Genomic DNA, 20,671 nt, shown 5'->3' on the forward strand with positions numbered 1-20,671 from the left:
TAGAGACTGCAATGAGTCTGTAGATCACTTTGCAATGAGTATGTAGACATTTTAACAATGCTAATTCTTCCAATTTATGATCGCAGAATATATTCTCCATTTATTTGTATCTTTTTCAATTTCTTTTATTGATTTTTTTAAGATTTATTTATTTATCTGAAAGTCAGAGTTACAGAGGCACAAAGGCAGAGGCAGAGAGACAGAGAGGTCTTCTATCCACTGGTTCACTCCCCAGATGACCACAAAGCCTGGAGCTGCACCCATCTGAAGCCAGAAGCCAGGAGCTTCTTCCTGGTCTCCCATATGGGTGTAGAGGCCCAAGGACTTGGGCTATATTCCACTGCTTTCTCAGGCCATAACAGAGAGCTGGACTTGAGAAGCAGCCAGGACCCAAGTCGGCACCCATATGGGATGCCAGCACTGCAGGCAGCGGTTTTACTCACTGTACCACAGTGGCGGCCCCATCTTTAATCAGTGTTTTATACAAAGATCTTTAACTTCCGTTGTTAAATTTATTGCTAGGTTTTTGTTTAGTTTTGTTTTGTATTGTTATTTTAGATGGGATTACTTTCTTGACTTTTTTCAGCTAGTTTTCTTTTCTTTTTTTTTCCTTCCATTGGTTCACCCCCCCCAAAATGGCCACTACAACCGGCGTGCTACGCCGATCTGAAGCCAGGAGCCAGGTGCCTCCTCCTGGTCTCCCATGCGGGTTCAGACGACAAGCACTTGGGCCATCCTCCACTGCCTTCCCGGGCCGCAGCAGAGAGCTAGACTGGAAGAGGAGCAACCGGGACAGAACCGGCACTCCAACCAGGATTTCTTAGTATATAAAATGGTCCTTATCTTTGTGGTTGGTACTGGCTTCATTTGTGAGTTCTAGCAGTTTTTTAGTGAACTGTTTTACCTATGTGTGTGTGTGTGTATAAAAATCTTGTCATCTGCAATTCAGGATTATTTGTCTACATCCTTTCCAGTTTGCATGCCTTCTGTTTTGTTGGTTTGCTGGGTTGCCCAGCCTAAGGATTTACAGCAGTATACTGAGTAACAGTGTTGGAAGTGGTCATCCTTGTCTTTTTCTAGATCTTAGATGAAAAGCTTTCAGCTTCTTCTGTATTCAGCTTCATGTTAGCTATAGGTGTGCTATATATATGGCCTTAATTGTGTTGATGTACATATAATTTGATGAGAGTTTTTGTCATACAGGGATGTTGAATTTAATAAAACACTTTTTTTGGTATCTCTAGAAATGATTATATGATTTTTATCCTTTCTTTTGATGCATGATGTATCATGTTTATAAATTTGCATGTATTGAACCATCCTTGCAGCCCTAGGATAAGTGACTGCTTGATCATGGGATGTAATCTTTTTTTATATATACTTTGGGAATTGGTTTATTAGTATTTTGTTGAGATTTTTGCATCTATGTTTATCAGGGTTATTGTCTTATAGTTTTCTGTGTTTTTTGTTGTTATTATTATGTATTTGTCTACAGAGTGGATTAAAATTTTGCCTTTTCAAAAATTATTGAAAAGAAGGGAGGAAAGGAGGAGGATTGGGAATTAGAGAGTGGGAAGGAGGGAATTATGGTTATCCTCTTAGAACTGTACCTATGAAATACATGATATCTGTTCTCCATGTATTAATAAAAATTAAAATATAGAAAAATGAATCTGTTGTTAGTGTAATAAGGGTTCTCTTATATGTGACTTGAAGCTTTTCTCTTGATTTTTTTTTTATAATTCTCTTTTCCTTTTGATAGAGGACCGATATGGGTTGAGTCTACTTGGGTATTTTGAGCTCCCTGCAGCTTGCTATCAGTATGTTTCCCCACACTTGATTAGATTCATTAAATAGATTGGCTATGTCTTTCCCTGTGTGTTTTCCTTGTGCAGTCCCATAATGGAAATATTTGTTTTCTGATGGTGTCCTATTAGTCTTTTAGGCATTCTGTATCATTTTAAAATTCTTTTTTTTGTTGTTTCTCTTCTTTTCTTTGCCTGTCAAGGTTATTTCCAAAGACCTGTTTTTAATTTCAGAAACTTTCCTTCTTATTCCAGTCTGTTGGAAGCTCTTACTATTTTTTTTTCAATTTACTAATTAAATTCTTCAGCTTGAAATTTTTTTTTGCTTATTTTTAATGATGTTCTTTTTAGTCTTTGTTGAATTTCTCATTCAGATCATGAATTGTTTTCATGATTTTTTGAATTATCTATTTCTATTCTCTTTTATCATTTTGAGTTCCTTTACAGTCATTGTGAATTTTTAAAGGCATTTTAATATATTTCATTTTCTGTGAGGTCATTACTGGAGATTATTGAGTTCTTTTGTGTTATGTTTACATGTGTCCTTTTTTAAAGATTTATTTATTTGAAAGAGTTACAGAGAGAGGGGTAGAGACACAGAAAGAGAGGTCTTCTATCTGCTGGTTCACCCCCCAAATGACTGCAACGGCTGGAGCTGGTATGATCTGAAGCCAGAAGCCAGGTGCTTCTTCCAGGTCTCCCACATGGGTGCAGGGGCCTAAGGAGTTGGGCCATGCTCCACTGCTTTCCCAGGAGCATTAGTAAGGAGGTGGATTGGAATTGGAGCAGCCGGGACTTGAACTGGCGCCTGTATGGGGTGTCATCACTGCAGGCTGGTGTTTTAACATGTTGCACCATAGTGCCAGCCCCTACATGTGTCCTTATAGTGGTATCTGTGCATCTCTGTAATAATTGCCCCTTCAAATTTTATGGAGAAGCATTCATAGAGAACTATATTTTCCTACAGATGAATTCTAGGTTGTCAGTTGGTTAAGGTGCTTTGGCTTTGCTTCTTGGGTAGACACAGCAGCATAGATTCCATTTGGTTTCTTAGTTTATAATCAACATCACTGATATCTGTGAATATCTCGGTGGCCTAGATTACAAGTGTTTTTAGAGTTTGTTTTGGTGGGGGTGCAGTTTTGGTGGTGGTGGTACCCACTGGGCAGGCTGGTCATCAGGCCCTGAATGATATGCACTGATCAAAATTCTTCTGAAACAGTCATGTGCTTTTCAGATCCTAGTGTGCTTTATGTGATGATGTTGAGGGAACAAGGATCTGTGGTCATCTTTTATAATGTCTGCTTACCTAAACCTTCCTTTTTTCCATCTGAATCTGTTGAAAGAGACAGCACTCTGTGGGGCTGCTCACACTGTTTATATGTTGTGGACAATGCCCTGTTTCCTGCGGCACTTCTCAAGATTGTATTCTCAGAAGTTACTTTTAAGAATGAAATGGACACTATGAGAAACAGTGACTTGATCAGCTCTTGTCCTGACGGTTGATATACAATGTAATACTTTATCCATTTTAGTATTTTTTTTTTGTTCTAGTACCATTGGTTGAACTCTGTAATTAACACACAATTATTCTTAGGGGTTTAAATTTTAACTGAAAAGTGATCCCTGTTAGGAATTTGGAAAACATTATGTTGAGTGAAATAAGCCAATCCCAAAGGGACAAATACCACTTGTTCTCCTTGATAGGTGACAACTAACTGAGCACCAAAAAGGAAACCTGTTAAAGTGAAATGAACACTATGAGAAATGGTGACTTGATCAGCCCTCACCCTGACTGTTGATGAGCAGCTTAATATGTTAAACCTCTTAGTATTTTTTTTGTTTGTTCTACTTAATACTTTTGGTTGAATACTGTAATCAATACACAATTATTCTTAAGTGCTGAAACTTAACTGAAAAATGATCACTGTTAAATATAAGAGTGGGAACAAGAGAGGGAAGAGATGTGCAATTCGGGACATGCTCAAGCTGACTTACCTCAAACGGTAGAGTTAGAAACATACCAGGGGATTCGAATTCAATCCCATCAAGGTGGCATGTACCAATGCCATCTCACTGGTCCCAGTGATCAATTTCTGTTCACAATTGATCGTAATGATAGGACTAAGAACCAAAGGGATCATATAAACAAGAATAGTGTCTGCAAATACTAGCTGATAGAATCAAAAAGGGAGAGAATGATCCAACATGGGAAGTGAGATACACAGCAGACCCATAGAATGGCAAATGTCCTAAACAGCACTCTGGCCTCATAATCAGCCCTTAAGGCATGCGGATCCAGCTGAAATGCCCATGAGAGTATTTCAGGCATGGAAAGCCAAGACACTCTGGGGAAAAAAAAAAAAAAAAAACCTCAATGAAAGATCTCTGCGAGTGAGATCCCAGTGGAAAGAATGGGTCATCAAAGAAGGAGGTACTTTTCTCTGAAGGGAGGAGAGAACTTCCACTTTGACCATGGCCTTGTCTAAATATGATCAGAGTCGGTGAACTCAGGGGGCTTCCATAGCCCCCTATCAATTTGTTAAGTCAACAACAGGAGTCACTATGCACTTACTCCTCATGTAGGATCTTTGTGCTTAGTGTGCTGTACATTGAGATTTAATGCTATAACTAGTACTCAAACAGTATTTTTCACTTTATGTTTCTGTGTGGGACCAAACTGTTGAAATCTGTACTTAATGTATGCTAAACTGATCTTCTGTATATAAAGAGAATCGAAAATGAATCTTGATGTGAATGGAAGGAGAGAGGGAGTGGATAAGGGGAGGGTTGCGGGTTGGAGGGACGTTATGGGGGGAAGCCATTGTAATCCATATTCTGTACTTTGGAAATTTATATTCATTAAATAAAAGTTAAAAAAAAGAATGAAGTAAAGATTCCTTTAGAGAAAAAGATTTTCTTACCTCTTAGTGAAAAAGTGATGAATTTCCCCAAATTCAGCATACTTTCGGTTATTTCACAAAAACTGTGAATGTATGGCATCTGTCTGAGCTCTCTCTGTCACCCTTATAGAACTTGGGGATAAGAGACAATACAACTTGCAATGTTCGTGCTGCTTGCTGTGATGGGATAATATGGTCCTGTATATGAGATATAGTCTCTTATTTCCTGCCAGTATAGGTAAAACAGTAAGAGCAGATTTCAGTTATGTAGTAGTAGAAAAATCAAATCTCACATCTAAAAACAAGCTGATTTCTGCTAGGCCAGTTGCTCTCTATTGAAGATGCACATTGGACTTACAAAAGGAGTTTTAAATGTGTTTAGATTACAGTCAAGAATTACTGAATCTACTTGACATTTTTGATATATTATGTATACCAGTAATCATTATATGCTATATTTTAAGATCTTTTCTCTTTAAAACTGTTCATCCAGTTTACAGGCCAGATACAACATCCAATGACATTTCTAAAAATAGACTTGATCATTAGTGTTAGGGATTTTAGTGGGTTTGGGATGTTTTATTATTCTCTTTGTTTCTCATGTCACGGAAACAATTTATACCTTTGTCAATTGTGTTATTCATATCAGAAACCTCATTAAATTTTCATATTTAAAATTATTAGTGTTACATTAACTATAGAGATTAATTCTCCTCCATCTTTAGATAGCACTTGTTTTGCTCCGGTGCTTGCAAGCAGGCTCTGCTATAAGGCACCGTGCAGAGTTTGTGTCTGCAGTAAAGAAGCGTTTCAGAGCCTCAAGGAATGGGACTGTTCTCCAAACTGTTGACATATCAAAGCTGATCTCACATTGCTGAGAGCAGGGGTCATCAAACTATGACCTGCTTTCCCAAAATATCCATGGCTTGTTTTTGTAAATAATGTTTCATTGAAACAGAACCATGACCACTTATTTTTATATTGCCTCTAGCTGCTTTTTTGCTATAATGGCAGAGCTGAATAGTTGTGACAGAGAGAATCTGCCGTGTAAATCCAAGAATATTTACGATCCGGGATTTTACAGACACAGTTTTTTTTTCCTCAGACTATACCAGTGGATGGATCTGGGTTTCCACAACTATTTTTAGTTGAAAAGCATATGGCTCTTAAAACTGGCAAGACAAGATCCAGCGGAACAAGAATTAATTGATCTAAATGAACTGACAGGGAAATTTTTATTACAGTAATTTGTGTGGACTGTTGTCTTACTTTTCTGTTTCCTGGACATACAAGGAAGTCCTATCTTTTCCTAAGCTGTTGCAACCCACAGCTGTTTAGTAAACTGTTTTTTTTTTAACTGGAATGGAATATCTTTAAATAGTAGCTTATTCTTACTACTTTCTGGTATTTGAAAGCTTTAGTGTCTTTACTTTTCATGGTAATGTGTTTGTGTGGGAAGTTTCAATAGATATCTGTCCTCAGTTTTACCTGGTTATATAGCACTGCTCCCTTATCCATGGAGGTTACATTGCAAGCGGTTGTCTGAAACCACACATAGTTATCAAACCCCATATGTCTTTTCCTATATACATATGTGTCTACCATAAAAACCAGTTTATCACTTAAACCCAGTAAGAAAGTAATAACAATAATTCATAAACTAGAACAATTATAAGCATATACTTTAATAAAAGTTATGTGAATGTGATGCCGCTCTCTCTGATAACTAAGACAGCTAGTAAGAGGCTAACAAGCAGGTGGCATAATGTGGACCCATAACCTGAACAAAGAGATGATTCACATCTTGGGAAGAATTGAGTAGGATGGCAGATTTCATCACATTACTCAGAATTGTGCACAATTTAATCTTACATATTGTTATTTTTTTTCCTGGAATTTTCTGTTTAATGTTTTCAGATTGTAGCTGACGCTGGGTAACTAAAGCCATGTAAAATGAAACTTCAGATAAAGGGGAGACAACTGTGATTGAATGAATCAATTATTCAACCAAGGCCTTTCCTAAAATGTCATTTTTGAAAATAATACAAGTTTAATTAGGTTTTAATTAAATGATGGAACTAAGGGTGATTTTACATATGGAGATAATGCCTACTAAGCCTTGTCTTACAGGTGGCATGAAGGTCACTTTCTAGAGCTTTACAAAATGTGAGTGATTCCTAGAAGAAAGAAACTCACTCACATGTATATGATGCTGAGATGGTCCTTTGGTGCAGGGATTCAGATGTGCTCAGGATTCCCATGTCCTGTAGCGGAGTGCCTAGGTTTGAACACCAGCTCTGCTTCTGACTCCAGCTTCCTGCTGATGTACACCATGTGAGGCAGCAGGTGATGGTTCAAGTAGATGTGTCCTGCCACCTATGTGGGAGACCCACACTGACTTCCAGTTTTGGGGATGTAATCTAGCTCAGTCATGGCTGTTAGGACATTTGAAGAGTGAACCAGTGGGTGGAATATCTCTGTCTCTCTGTCTGTCTCTGTCTGTTAGCCTTTCAAATAAAAATAAATAGATCAATTAATTAAAATATGTAAGATCTTGAGGGTATAGATGTTTTGGGGGGGCTTGATTTTCTAGTCTCAGGAGAATAAATATAAGACATTTCTAAGGGTCCAACCAGATTTCTTCTGGAAACTTCCAGACAGAAATTAAGTTTGAAGTCTCATTGGTTATTTAATATTGTATATTTCTAGATTCTCAAACCAGTCTCAGGAAGTCTTCACTAACACTTTTTGCTGCACCTGTGTGAACAATCCAAAAATAGTGGCTGGCACCCAACTGTTGTGATCTAGAACACCTGTACTCCTTCTTTGAGATAATCTCACAGCGGAGGTGGCTGGAGACCGCATTGCTTCCCATGCTGCTCTGGAAAAATACCACCAACCTAGTGACTTCAAGCAATTTCAGTTTTTTTATCAGGCAGTTCTGAAGTCAGGAGTCAGGTGAGGGTCTCACTGAGCGGGAGTCAGTTCACTGGCAGGGCTTCATCCTCCCACGGGCCAAACGGGGTTCACTTCCCTGGCCTCTAGAGATACCCTGCCTTCCTCAACTCAAGGCTCCTTGCTCCATTTTCAAAGCCAGCAGTCGCCATCAGTTCCACCTCCACTCCCATTGTCAAACCCCTTCTTTGACTTTTGTGTGCTGTTCTTCAATCTGAGTATTCTTATCATTACACTGGGCCTACCTGTATATTGCACTCTCGTGGAAGACCCAAAAAAAAGTCCCGGCTCCTAGCTTCGGATTGGCCCAGCTCTTACTGTCGTAGCCATTGGGAGTGAACCAGCAGAAGGAAGATCCCTCTCTGACTCTCTCTCTTTCTGTAACTCTGCCTTTCAAATAAATAAATAAATCTTAAAAAAAAATCAGGGAGCCAGTGCTGTGGCACAGTGGGGTAAAGCCCTGGCCTGAAGCGCATGCATCCCATATGGGTGCCAGTTCTAGGCCTGGCTGCTCCTCTTCCAATCTAGCTCTCTGCTATGGCCTGGGATAGCAATAGAAGATGGTCCAAGTCCTTGGGCCCCTGCACCCATGTGCAGACCTGGAAGAAGCTCCTGGCTCCTGGCTTTGGATCGGCACAGCTCTGGCTGTTGTGGCCATCTGGGGAGTGAACCAGCAGATGGAAGACCTCTCTCTCGGTCTCTACCTCTCTCTGTAACTATGTCTTTCAAATAAATAAAATAAATCTTTAAAAAAAATCAGGACACAAATGAGGTGTGTTCTTGTAATTTTTAATTAACTTCAGTTATATATATATTCTATTTGAAATAAATTGCATCTTCTTAAAGTATATAGTGTGATATATATTGTGGAAATTATTCAAGACATGGACATTGGCAATACCTGTTAAGACACTGCTTGGTATGCTTGTATCTTATATCGGAGTTTCTGGCTTGAAGTCCCATCTCTGCTTCCTATCCAGTTTCATGCCAATAGACACTGAGAGTCATCAGGTTATGCCTCGAGTACTTGGGTCCCTGTCACCCACATGGGAGACCTGGATTGAATTCCAGGCTCCTGGCTTTGGCCTAGCTCTGATTGGAGGCTTTGAGGAATAAACTAGAGGATAAAAGATTCCCCACCCCCATATTTCTTGAATAAAAGCTTTAGAATTTCTTATTAAAATTTATATTTAAAGTTTTTATTTTCATTTTGTTTGAAAGGCGCACGTGCACACACACACACACACACAGAGGCAGAAAGATACACAATTTCCATCTGGTGGTTGATTCCTTAATTTCCTGCAATAGTTGGGCAAGGCCTGGTCAAATCTGATATTGAGGCCGGCGCCGCGGCTCACTAGGCTAATCCTCCGCCTTGCGGCGCCGGCACACCGGGTTCTAGTCCCGGTTGGGGCGCTGGATTCTGTCCCAGTTGCCCCTCTTCCAGGCCAGCTCTCTGCTGTGGCCAGGGAGTGCAGTGGAGGATGGCCCAAGTACTTGGGCCCTGCACCCCATGGGAGAGCAGGAGAAGTACCTGGCTCCTGCCATCGGATCAGTGCGGTGCGCCGGCCACAGTGCACTGGCCACGGCGGCCATTGGAGGGTGAACCAACGGCAAAGGAGGATCTTTCTCTCTGTCTCTCTCTCTCACTGTCCACTCTGCCTGTCAAAAAATAATAATAATAAAAAAAAATCTGATATTGGGGAACTCAATCCAGGTCTACCATGTGGGTTTCAAATAAAATAAAAATAAACATTTAATAAGGCTAAAAAATTGAGAAAGAACAATTTGGAGAAAACAAAGTCTTAGAAATACTCAAAAATATGTTTTGACTTTCCTAGTTGCCTTTCATATTGATTTTAAAGTTTATTATGTATATATAATTGTATTTATTTATCATAACCATGCTCTAAATCCTAATTATTTTAGATTTTAAATGAAAATTGAGTGAAAATAAAGCCTTATTTACAATGAATTTTATCAAAACATAAGGGTATACGATTATTTTAGGTACAATTTTAAGGCTATAAATACATATTTTTATTTTTTTTAAAGTTTATTTATTTATTTGTAAGGCAGAGAGAGAGAGAGGTCTTCCATTCACTGGTTCACCCCCCAGATGGCCGCAACGGCTGGAGCTGGGCTGATCTGAAGCCAGGAGCTAGGAGCTTCTTCTGGGTCTCTCACATGGGTACAGGGGCCCAAGTACTTGGGCCATCCTCTGCTGCTTTCCCAGGCCAATAGCAGATAGCCAAGTTGGAAGAGGATTAGCTGGGACACTAACCGGTGTCCATATGGGATGCCAGTGCCAAAGGTATAGTTTTAGCCTACCATGGCACAGCACCAGCCCCATAAATACGTATTTTTTTATCCTCAGCTGTTTGGTGTATATTTATCTTGGTGATGTCAAAATTCTTTTTTGTTCTGACTCTAAGTTTTTGAAATCCCTAAGCCCTAAGATAAAATTATGGATAATAGTAATACCAGTAAGTATTTAATTTATTTAACAAGGTAAAACCTGATCCATTTGGTAGGTATATACCAAGAAAAATCATAAGAATAAACTATGGACAATTATCAACTATTTAAAAAGTGTCAAACCTATGGTAAAGTTAAATATTCTAGTTACTTACCTGAAAAGTGGAAATAGCTTTATGTGAATGAAGGTTATAAGTTCAAATCCATATTGGAACAAATGAACCCATCAATATATGAGGGGGTATCTCCATTCTTATTATTTGTGCACTCCTTTTTTAAACTTGTATTCATTCTTTAGGCTTTCTCCTTCCCTTTTCCTGTTTACCACTCTCAGAACACTTCTCATCTTCAGTTGTAACTGCCTCTACCTTTCATCTCTCCTGCAGACTAAAACCTTGCTTACCACTGTACCACTGTGCCTCCTATAAGCCCTGCTGGTAGTTGTTGCATAATAAATAATCATTGAAGAGCAATCAGCTAAGGCATTTGAGCATCTCTCACGGATGGTAAGCCTCCTGAGCATAGGAATTACATTCTTGGTACCTAACACCTCATGAGAGGCACTTCATAAATATTCTAGAAGGAATAAAGGGACTTAATGATGGACAAATATGGCAATGCCAGAGGATGCTAAAGCCCCCAATCTTGTCTACCTTTAGCTTCAGCCAGAGTGAAATTTTATATTGCAGTTTCAGTTTAATTCATCAAATATTATTGAATGCTGTGGGTTGCCTTAGGATTGCAAAGATTAGAAAGACTCAGTCTTAGGTCCTGATGCAGGGATGCTGGCATGGTAATTCCCACCCCTGACAAATCACAATAATGTTATCCATCTTACGGCAAGACGCCTGACATTTTTCACCAAAGTAATTTAAGAGATATTAGAGTACCTGAGACATTTACTTCAAGGGTATGGCAACTGCCACCACAAACCACCTTGGGTCATGTACTATTGTGCCTTAGGACTCTCTCTTTAGGAATTCCATTGGAATTTGGGATGATACCCCACCCAAGAATATCTAAAGTTGATAAAAATGCAAGGAGTTCTTCCGAAACAACTTTCTGTTACTCCTAAGAAATATATTCAGGATAGGCCAAACCTAATAAGCATAGAAACCACTCCCCTCCTTCCCTTACAACAAGATATATATCATTCAATGGTCAGTAGATCTATTTGAATTTAACGGTCACATGCATTTGGCCATGTGCCCAGAAGTTTGGGCACTGCCAGGGGTGCCTGTGGGGATGATGACCTCTTCCGGTCATGACTTCCAGATGGCAATGACTGTAATACCATAATCTGAACAGAGGTTAGAGAACCACAGGGTGAAGTTTCCTGTAGTACAATTGCATTGTTGTTTTTCCTGGCAATGAACAAAGCCTTCCAGTTGTGCCTAATTAGAGAGTATGACTTTTAAGTAGCCAAGGCTTAAATTTATTGCCAACCAAGAACATTTCACCTGTGCTGTAAACCAAGTTGGAACCCATTAATTCTCCTGCCCAAGAAGTTAGTTTTCAAACTTATTGTAACTGCTAAGAACTCTATAATGTCATTTTTTAAAAAAATATTAAATTGAGAATTAAGTGGGTAGAGTGATAATTCTTAGTAAGGATTACTTGGCTACATTTTCATGTTTCATTGAAAATTTATATCCTAATATTATCTTTTGTATGTTCTGTATTTGTATATTACACAATACAAGTTCAGTTTTGGTAAGGGCTTCTGCTCAATTCTCATAGGTTAGTCCCGATTCTTTGCAATGTCTTAGATACCAGATGAAAAGGAAATACTTGCATAACCTGCAGAGATCAAGAGAGAAAATATTAGAGAAGAGGAGAAGTTAATGCATATGTTACATTGTATGAGAGAGAAGGCATTTTGCCTTTTTCATTCTACAAGGAACCAATACAGATGTTTCTGTGTAATGGCTGGCTCCGCAAAGAATGTGTTCTTTTAATAGCTAGAGCCATATTTTTGTGTTCTGCTGGCTCACCTCACATTTAAAATTGACATACATTGGAGCACTTCAAATTTATATCTTCATTTAGGCCATTCATTTAGTAGGTCAAATCATCATTATATTTCACTAGTATGGTGGATTTTAATTCATTTAACATTTTAATCTTTCATCAGTTTTTCATTTCAGGGGATTTCATACTATATACAGGATTTGTATAAATTTGTGTGCAGTAAATTTATTCTTTTAACAGTTTTATTCTTTCATCAGAAATTCATTTAAATGGATCCCACTATATATCACTTCCACTTCCAGTGCAGCTTTAGGTCAGGCTGTAATTGATGCAAAAGCAATGAGGTATTAAAAGAGATAGGAAATATCTGAAATTGCAGAGTTCAAGAAGTGAGCCATTGTAAGGGCATTACACTCCTCAGATAAGGTGGGGAGCAGAGAATAAAATAGCATTTTGATCTGAAGCCTTGCATGCTTTACAATTTTAATTTCCAACAAAGTAAAAAAGAGTTCGTTTTATCTAAGCTTGTGTCTTTAAAGCAAAATTAAGTGCTTCAGTGCCCTAAAACAGTCCCCATCTGGCCATGTGAAAGCACATGCTTGTCTTTACCATCCACTTGAATTAATGGCACAGTTTCTTTCAGCGAGCATTCTCCTCTCACTTCCCCACCCCCGCCAACATTCATTAAATGACTTCCAAGTGATAAACATTAATATAATAAATACACTAGCTGTGGAAATAACCCAGGGAAGAGGCACATTTTATCATGTTTTCATATAGAAGTCGATGGAAATCACCAGTAGTGCATTATAGTTGGCGACGGAAAACTGCAGTATGAGAGATGCCTCTACCAAACAGTAGAGGTGCTGGTGCTCACTTTATGTGCATCAGCAAAGTAGGAGTGACCTTGATAAAGTCTTCTTTGTACTGTAGGTTTCTGCAAAGCAAATGACTACTTTTCTGGTATCTACCATAGGAGAATATTGATGTCTCACATTGTGAATGCAAGCTGCTAGAGAAATGACAAGAGGAAATTAACCTTAGTTTGAATTTCTTTATGTCTCTGAAAAAGATAATGACTCAGAAATAAAAAAAGAATAAAGCAACAAGAAAAGGGGAAAAAAGAATGGGAATCAAGAAAAAAAGGAAGGGAAGAGGGAGGGATCTTCCTGGTGACATTGTCATCGCTGTCTCCTTTCTTTGACTGACAGCTGCTTATGGTCTTCCCTTGCTTTCTTGCCACTGTGAGCATCTATTATGCCAAGTGCGTAACAAATACTTGTTAAATTGAATTATACTGAATAGAGAGAAGAAAATTCATGTTAGGAAAGATGATCCAAGCGCATCATCCTCCACCCCTGCAAACCCCCTGCCCAACGTGGTTGTACAATCTGGTGTTAGAAACAGAAGTCAGTTTACTTATCCCTCTGCTCATAGACCATGTCCGCTTGCTGAATTTGGCTAGGGAGAAAATGTGGCTGAGATTAAAAAAAGAAAAAGGTTGATTACACTGAGACTAAACATCTAAATCAATAGTTCTAGTAGGAATGAGGTTTATTTGAAGTTTGTATCTTGTTTCTGCTCTAATGGTAGGTTGATATTTCTTCTGGCGATTATCAAACTGTGGAAGACCTAGTTCTGGGTTGTCAATAGGTTCTCATCTATGCTATTTCTTATATAAAGAGTTATAAGTTAGCTGAGGGCAATCATTTGATTTCCTGATAAGATCAGGATAGCTCTGGTTGGTTCTGCATACCATGGGATGTCCTAAAATTGATAGAAATCTAGAAAACGTACTATATTTTCATTTATGTTTATAAGAAAGAAAAAAAAAACCCTCCATTTCCCACTGTGGCTCAGAGGAGGAAGGGAGAAGGCGAAATAACGTATTATATTTCTTGGGGATTTTGGTCACTTCTGTAGATTACATGCTGTCAAATGTGGCCAACAGTTTTTCAGGTCTGTTCTGGTCGGGCTCCTGGTCCTCCAAAGGGCATTCACTGGATGTCCCTGGAAGTTTATTACAGTAATGGGAGAGCATATCACTGAAGGCTAATTTTATTTGGATTTAACTTATCAACCTAGCTGTCAAACTCTAACTTGGAAGGTGAATTTCAGGGCGTGGACAATTTTGTAACCTTTCAAATGATAACTCCCTGAATTCTTATGCAAGCATTTATTTATTGATGGAGGCTGACAGATGTTGAAAAGAGCAAAACCATAAGCCAAATCATAGAACTGAGGATAAAATCATCTTTCCAACAACAAAAAAATAAGGCTATTTTTGTAATGCATGAAAATGTCCTTTTACATGCAAAACATGAACCTGCCTGTGTTTCCTTTAGCTTTGGCTTCTCTTCAACCAGCAATCTCTTGCCAGCAATTTCAAATCTATGTGCTCATCTGAATGATTCTCTAGTTACCTCTCTCTCAAAGATATATATATCTTTTATATATATATATAGTATGTATGTATATATAAGTCAGATGTGTGCTTAGTATTTGAATAATCTGGTTCAGGATGAGCTAAGGAAGTATGCAAAACTTTCACAAAGATGGAAGCCCACCTGTTTTAGGAACAAAGAGTTTCCTCTATTACTGTTTGAAAAAATTACATTAATAAACAAAAAAAGAAAATTAGAGCCAAAAAATGGATGTCTGCCCAGTATATTTTACTGTGTCCTTTACTTTCAATCTGCCTATGCTTCTTGAATTGAGTTTGTTAGGTAGCATATAGTTGGATTATATTATTTACCCACTCTGCAAAGGTCTGCTAATCGTTGTGTTAAGATTATTTACATGGAAGGTAATGAGAGAGCTTAAGTCAACCACAGTGTTTGTTTTTTGATTATTTCATCAATTCCCCACCCTTCTGTCTCTCTTTTTCTTGCTTTCTTATGAGTTGCTGCACCATTTTGGGGGGTGGATTTAATTTTCATTTATGTTTTTGATTACAGTTTCCATGGGTTGAATTGTGTTTTCTCTAATTCATATGCTAAGGCTCTGACCTCCAGTGTGGTGTGTTCTGGAGATGAGGTAATTAGGTTTAGAGGACATCATAAGGATGACATTCTCAGATAGAATTAGTGGCCTTATAGGAAAAGAATCAGAGATTTCTTCCTTCCTGCCAGTTCTACCACATAGAAATCATGCTGGTATCCAGTAAGATGAGAACTGCCTATAAGCCAAAACAAGAGGACTAAGACTAAAATCTGCCTTTCTAGTACCTTGATTTGCGGCTTTCCAGCTTTCAGAACTGTGAAAACTGAATTCATGTCGTTTAAATCACCCACGCTATGCTATTTTGTTATGGTAGTCAACTGAATAATACAATATTTCTAAAGTTTCTTTAGTGGTTGCTGTAGGTATTGTAACATACACATAAATAATCTTAAAGAACTCCATTTTTTTAAAGAAAATTGCTTTTTTTTTTTTTTTTTTTTTTGCAAGGCAGAATGATAGAGAAAGGAGAGACAGAAAGAGAGAGAAACATCATCCATTTGCTGGTTCTCTCCCCAAGTGCTGACAATAGCCAGAAGTGGGCTAGGCCAAAGCCAGGAGCCAGGAGCCAGGAACTCCACCCATGGTCTGCCACTTGGGTGACAGGAACTGAAGTATTTGGAATATCATCTGCTGTCTCCACGGTGCATCAGGAGGGACTAGATTGGAGACATGGAGAAGCCAGGACTCAAACTGGCACTCTAGTATGCGATGTAGGTGTCCTAAGTGGTGGCTTGCCCTCCCATGCCACAACACCTGCCCTACGCATATATCTTATTATGCTGATTTGTTATTGACACTTTGACACTTCCAGTGAAATGTATAAAACTTTCATACATATAAGTCTCTTCATTTTCCTACTTTGAAAATATAATTAAATATTTTCTGTCTATATATTGAGCACCATATGTGAAGGTGGTAGAAGTTTGTTGCAATCATCAAATGTGATTGTAAAAACTCATGAGTAGAAGGGAATCTACTTATATTTATTTTTTTACCCATTAGTTTTTATGACTTCCTTTCTGAAACTGCAAATCTCATTTTGCTATCATTTTCTTTCTGTTTTAAAAACTTCCTTTAGCCATCATAAAAGGGCAAGACCTACTTGTGAAAAATTATTTTAGGTTGCTGTTGTTTGAGGTTTATTTCAGTTTTCATTCTTGAGGGGGTATATTTGGGGTTAGCAGTTCTTTTCTTTAAGCACTTGAAAATTATCTTTTACCAAGCTTCAGAAATTTTTAGCCATTAGTAATTCAAGTTTTCCCAAATGCTTGCTATGGCCAGAACTAAACTAGGCCAAAGCCAGGAGCCAGGAACTTAATACATTTCTCCCACGTGGGTGACAACTACTTGAACCATCACCTGCTTCACTCCAGGTTCTGCATTGATGGATAGCTGGAATCAAGAGCTGGAGCCTGGAAGCAAACCCAGGCACAGCTGAATGACTCGGGCATCTTCACCAGTGCATCAGCTGGTAGGGCCAATGCCATCCCTATGTCTTTCCCCATTTTGTGGTGTATCTAAGTGTGGATATGTTTAACATTGACAATAACACTTTGGCTTATCTTCCTGAATTTATTATTGCACTGGTGAAGACATGAACTAGGGAGAACAGGGACATCTGTTTTTGGTCTTCCTTGACTGGATTCCTTTCTTTCCTTACTGACTGCAAAGTTCTGTGGGGTCATAGTCTCTCAAACAGAAAAAAAAAAGCATGCCTTGATGGATTTGTTGCTATAACAGCTCTTTAAAAGTTTATTGAAAATACGCATTTAGATTAAAAAATTAATACATGGATTTCAAATTATTTGGCACCAAAATAAACTTCAGGCAACTGAATGAATGTAAAAGTGTGCTGTAGAACTCCATCTGCTATTTAGATCACTAGTGGGTTTTTTTTTTTTAAACTTTATTTTGTTTTAAAGGTACTAGTGGCTGTTTTCAGGAGGCTCAAATAGCTATATTTTTGATATAGTTAATAAAAATGTAATAGTGAAAACTACCAAGTGGTGGCTACCACACTAACAAAGAACAATAAATTGCAGTTTATGTTGTGTTCTATATTATACTATGCATTTTTCTAGGCATAGACCCAGTTATTGAGGGAGAAACATAGTTGGGCTGAAGACTGACAGCTGTTCCTGAACTGGAAGACTTGCATGCATGTTTTCTAGTCTTCTGTCCTAGTGGTTCACACAATGGCGTTGCTTGAACCACTCTACCTGCCTGTGGTAAGTGAAATACTTGGTGATTGACAATATTACCTTTAACCAGATTCTGGTTCATAAACTTGGTTTATGAATCAGAAAAACTGTAGGTGTTGATTTAACTGGCTGAACTGATTATCCATGATTGCAATGAATTATTGCAAAATCTCTAGATATGCCATTTATGAAGCTGATGTCAATCTTTTCACAAGATTAAGATATCATTTAAAACACAGTCATGAAGAAGTACTTCTTAAACTATATTATAGTCCTTTATTATATTAATATTATTGGGCATCACATTGATAAAGAATGAATAAATAGAAGAGAATATTGATGAGAGCAATGAAAATGATTAAGAGAAGGAAACAGATTTTATGTGTAAAGACTAAGAAATAGAGTTTATTCGGTTTAGAGATGAGAAACCCAAGGGACGTCTTGATCACTACTTTAAATTTTATTAAAGATTTTTTTATGAGGAGTACACTTAGCAGTTATTCTTTCTGTCTATGGAGGATAGGATAAAAACAGATATATTTTATTATTATTTTAGTTGCAGATTAACTAGATATTAATGGAGTTTATTTCTACTACCTAAATCACTCCCTGGCAGTAATTTGAACACTTAGGATTATACATTAATTTTTTCAGGGCCCAGGGGCACCATTTAGTACTCTTGAGCAACAGTGCTACGTACTAAAGAGTACAGGGTGACCTGAAGCTGGCTCACTTATCATTGAGTTATAGATCAAAAAATGGCTTTAAGAGATCATATGGTCCAGGCTCCTGAGGGGAATAATGGCATCTGAGAAAATATAGATTTTATTCACTTCTTGAAGATCTGTGGGGATGGACACTTCCCAGCTTTTCTGATTAATAAGAAAGACACACACACACACACACACACACACACACATGTGTACATGTACAAATACATTACAGACATTTCCTGAACATATGAAAACAGTGTTTGATGCTGTTGGTGAGGGGATGGTAAGTGGAACACATTGCATAATAGAAGAATCTGCTGATTCTTATAAAATGGATAAATTAATAAATAGTTAATGCAGTAAAAATGATTTAGAAAGATCCTAAGTCTAATTTTCAGTCTTTTCACATGATACAAATGTGTGTAACTTATTTAAGGAACTTTAATTCATAATTTGTTTGAAAATTCTGTGTTTATTCTATGCCACACATCTCCACAAACTGGGCAAAAAAAGCAGACTGAACTTCAGATAGAAAAAAAAAATCACTCATTCTATCTTAATCATGAGTAGAACTTTAAAAAAACGGGTAAATCTTCCATCTTGAGAGAGCTGAAATACTGCATTTCGTTTTAAAGTCATTAATATTTCTGTTTTTTTTTCCTAATATGATAAATGTGATATTAATTTACGGTGCAGGAGGGAAATGAGTCCTGGTGAATTTTGATATTTTCAATCATAAATCAACTTCTTAGATTAGAGTATTATTTGGCATCTTTTTCATTATGACTTGAAAGTCACTATCCTATGCCATCATTAATTCTGCTACTTATGAATGAAGGTAGGTGGTATCTATAATTCCAACTATCTGCTTGGGGCATTATACCCACAGGCTGATATGCCATCTCAGGATGTTAGAGGACTCCTTCCCAGCTTACTGCACTCAATTTCTTTCTGACAGCCAAGAAATTTGATTTTTATAATGAAGTCTAAATCATCGAAAGGGGTTGTCTATAAAAGACTTCAGTAGAGATAAGAGCATGAGTATGAATTTATATTAGTGGTGCTGTATGTTAAAAAAGAACATCCAAATTGTGGAAACCATTAGACATGAAGGAAACTTCAGCCTATATTGATTTCTGTATTGACTATATAGGGAAGGCAAAATTAGCAGTTGTGCGTTTTATATTTGGATCAATTTTTCCTGTGATGGTAGTCTAACAGCCTGATTAGCAGAGGTCTAGCACAATATATGTAAAAATATTTGACATCCTTGTGTGACTTCCTGCAAGGCATTGAGAAGGTGATGGAGGAATAATCTCTTCCTACTCACCCACACGTGAACTTAATGTTAGGGTGGCATCATTGTAAGATCCATAGAAAGAGAGACTAAAAAAGGGAAAAATTAGGATTGTAGTAAAGAGTGATCTTTTTTGAGGTGGTCAAAATTCTTGTGTCCTGATGGAGAAAAGAGAAAATTTTACTTCAGGATTTAGTAATAGTACTTGGTATCTACTCAACTTTTTATTTTTATTATCATTTTATCCCCTTTTTATGTTTAATAGCCAAGAGAGTGATAGAAATAAAATAATCCAATGAAATATAGCTCTAGCAGTGTTCCCATTCTGCTTCTTTTCCAAGCCTAACACCTGTCCTCTGTCCCAGGTAAACTGTTATTTGGTAATACTGGTTTAGAATCTAGATAGGCTCGGTATAAACCTGATCACTTTTTAAATTATTGAATGGAAAAATTGTGACATTAATTCACAAAAATAAATGAGACAATAGAATACTATACAGCAGTCAAGAACAACGAAACCCAGTCATTTGCAACAAGATGGAGGAATTTGGAAAACATCATGCTGAGTGAATTAAGCCAGTCCCAAAGGGACAAATATCATTTGTTCTCCCTGATTGGCGACAACTAACTGAGCACCAAAGGGGAAACCTATTGAACTGAAATGGACACTATGAGAAACAGTGACTTGATCAGCTCTTGTCCTGACTGTTGATGTACAATGTAATACTTTATCCATTTCAGTATTTTTTCTTTGTTTTGTTCTAGTACTATTGGTTGAACTCTGTAATTAACACACAATTATTCTTAGGTGTTTAAATTTTAACTGAAAAGTGATCCCTGTTAAATATGAGATTGGGAGTAAGAGAGGGAGGAGATGTACAATTTGGGACATGCTCAATCGGACTTGCCCCAAATGGTGGAGTTAGTTGTGTCTGGGGATCCCATTGCAATCCCACCAAGGTGGCATGTACCAATGCCATCTCACTAGTCCAAGTGATCAATTTCAGTTCACAATTGATCATACTGATAGGTCTAAGAGTCAAAGGGATCACACAAACAAGACTAGTGTCTGCAAATACTAACTGATAGAAGAAAATATTATGTAACACAAATAAAGTATTCTGTTGGAAAAAAAATCCAGTTATAGGAAGATTGCTTAATTTTATCAGTATAGACACCACTCTAATGCTATCAGCATTGATGACAATATTCTGATGTAATAGCTGTTATGATCATATTACATACTTCTCTGTAATTCCATAAGGCCATAAATTTGTATATTTCAACTAGAATGCAACAATAAATCTCTAGAACTGTGTTTCTGCCAAAAAAAAAAAAAATGAGA

At 37.6% G+C, this 20,671-nt stretch overlaps 1 protein-coding gene across 6 annotated transcripts in view; it reads left to right on the forward strand.

The window, feature by feature from the left end:
* The window catches only part of LOC100347331 (RNA-binding motif protein, X-linked 2), a 177,775-nt gene that overhangs the window by 119,112 nt on the left and 37,992 nt on the right, over nucleotides 1-20,671 (forward strand). For 2 of the 6 annotated variants that reach the window (XR_011387783.1, XR_007924692.2), the window contains one exon: nucleotides 17,197-17,343. The exons of 3 other annotated variants lie outside the window; for them this stretch is intronic. The gene's annotated coding sequence lies outside the window, so the exon portion shown is untranslated. Of the gene's footprint in view, nucleotides 1-10,527; nucleotides 15,149-17,196; nucleotides 17,344-20,671 lie in introns of all 6 variants that reach the window. One more of the 6 variants, XR_011387782.1, reaches the window with a different exon arrangement.

Source organism: Oryctolagus cuniculus, chromosome 4, assembly GCF_964237555.1.
Source record: "Oryctolagus cuniculus chromosome 4, mOryCun1.1, whole genome shotgun sequence".
Lineage (NCBI taxonomy): Eukaryota > Metazoa > Chordata > Mammalia > Lagomorpha > Leporidae > Oryctolagus > Oryctolagus cuniculus.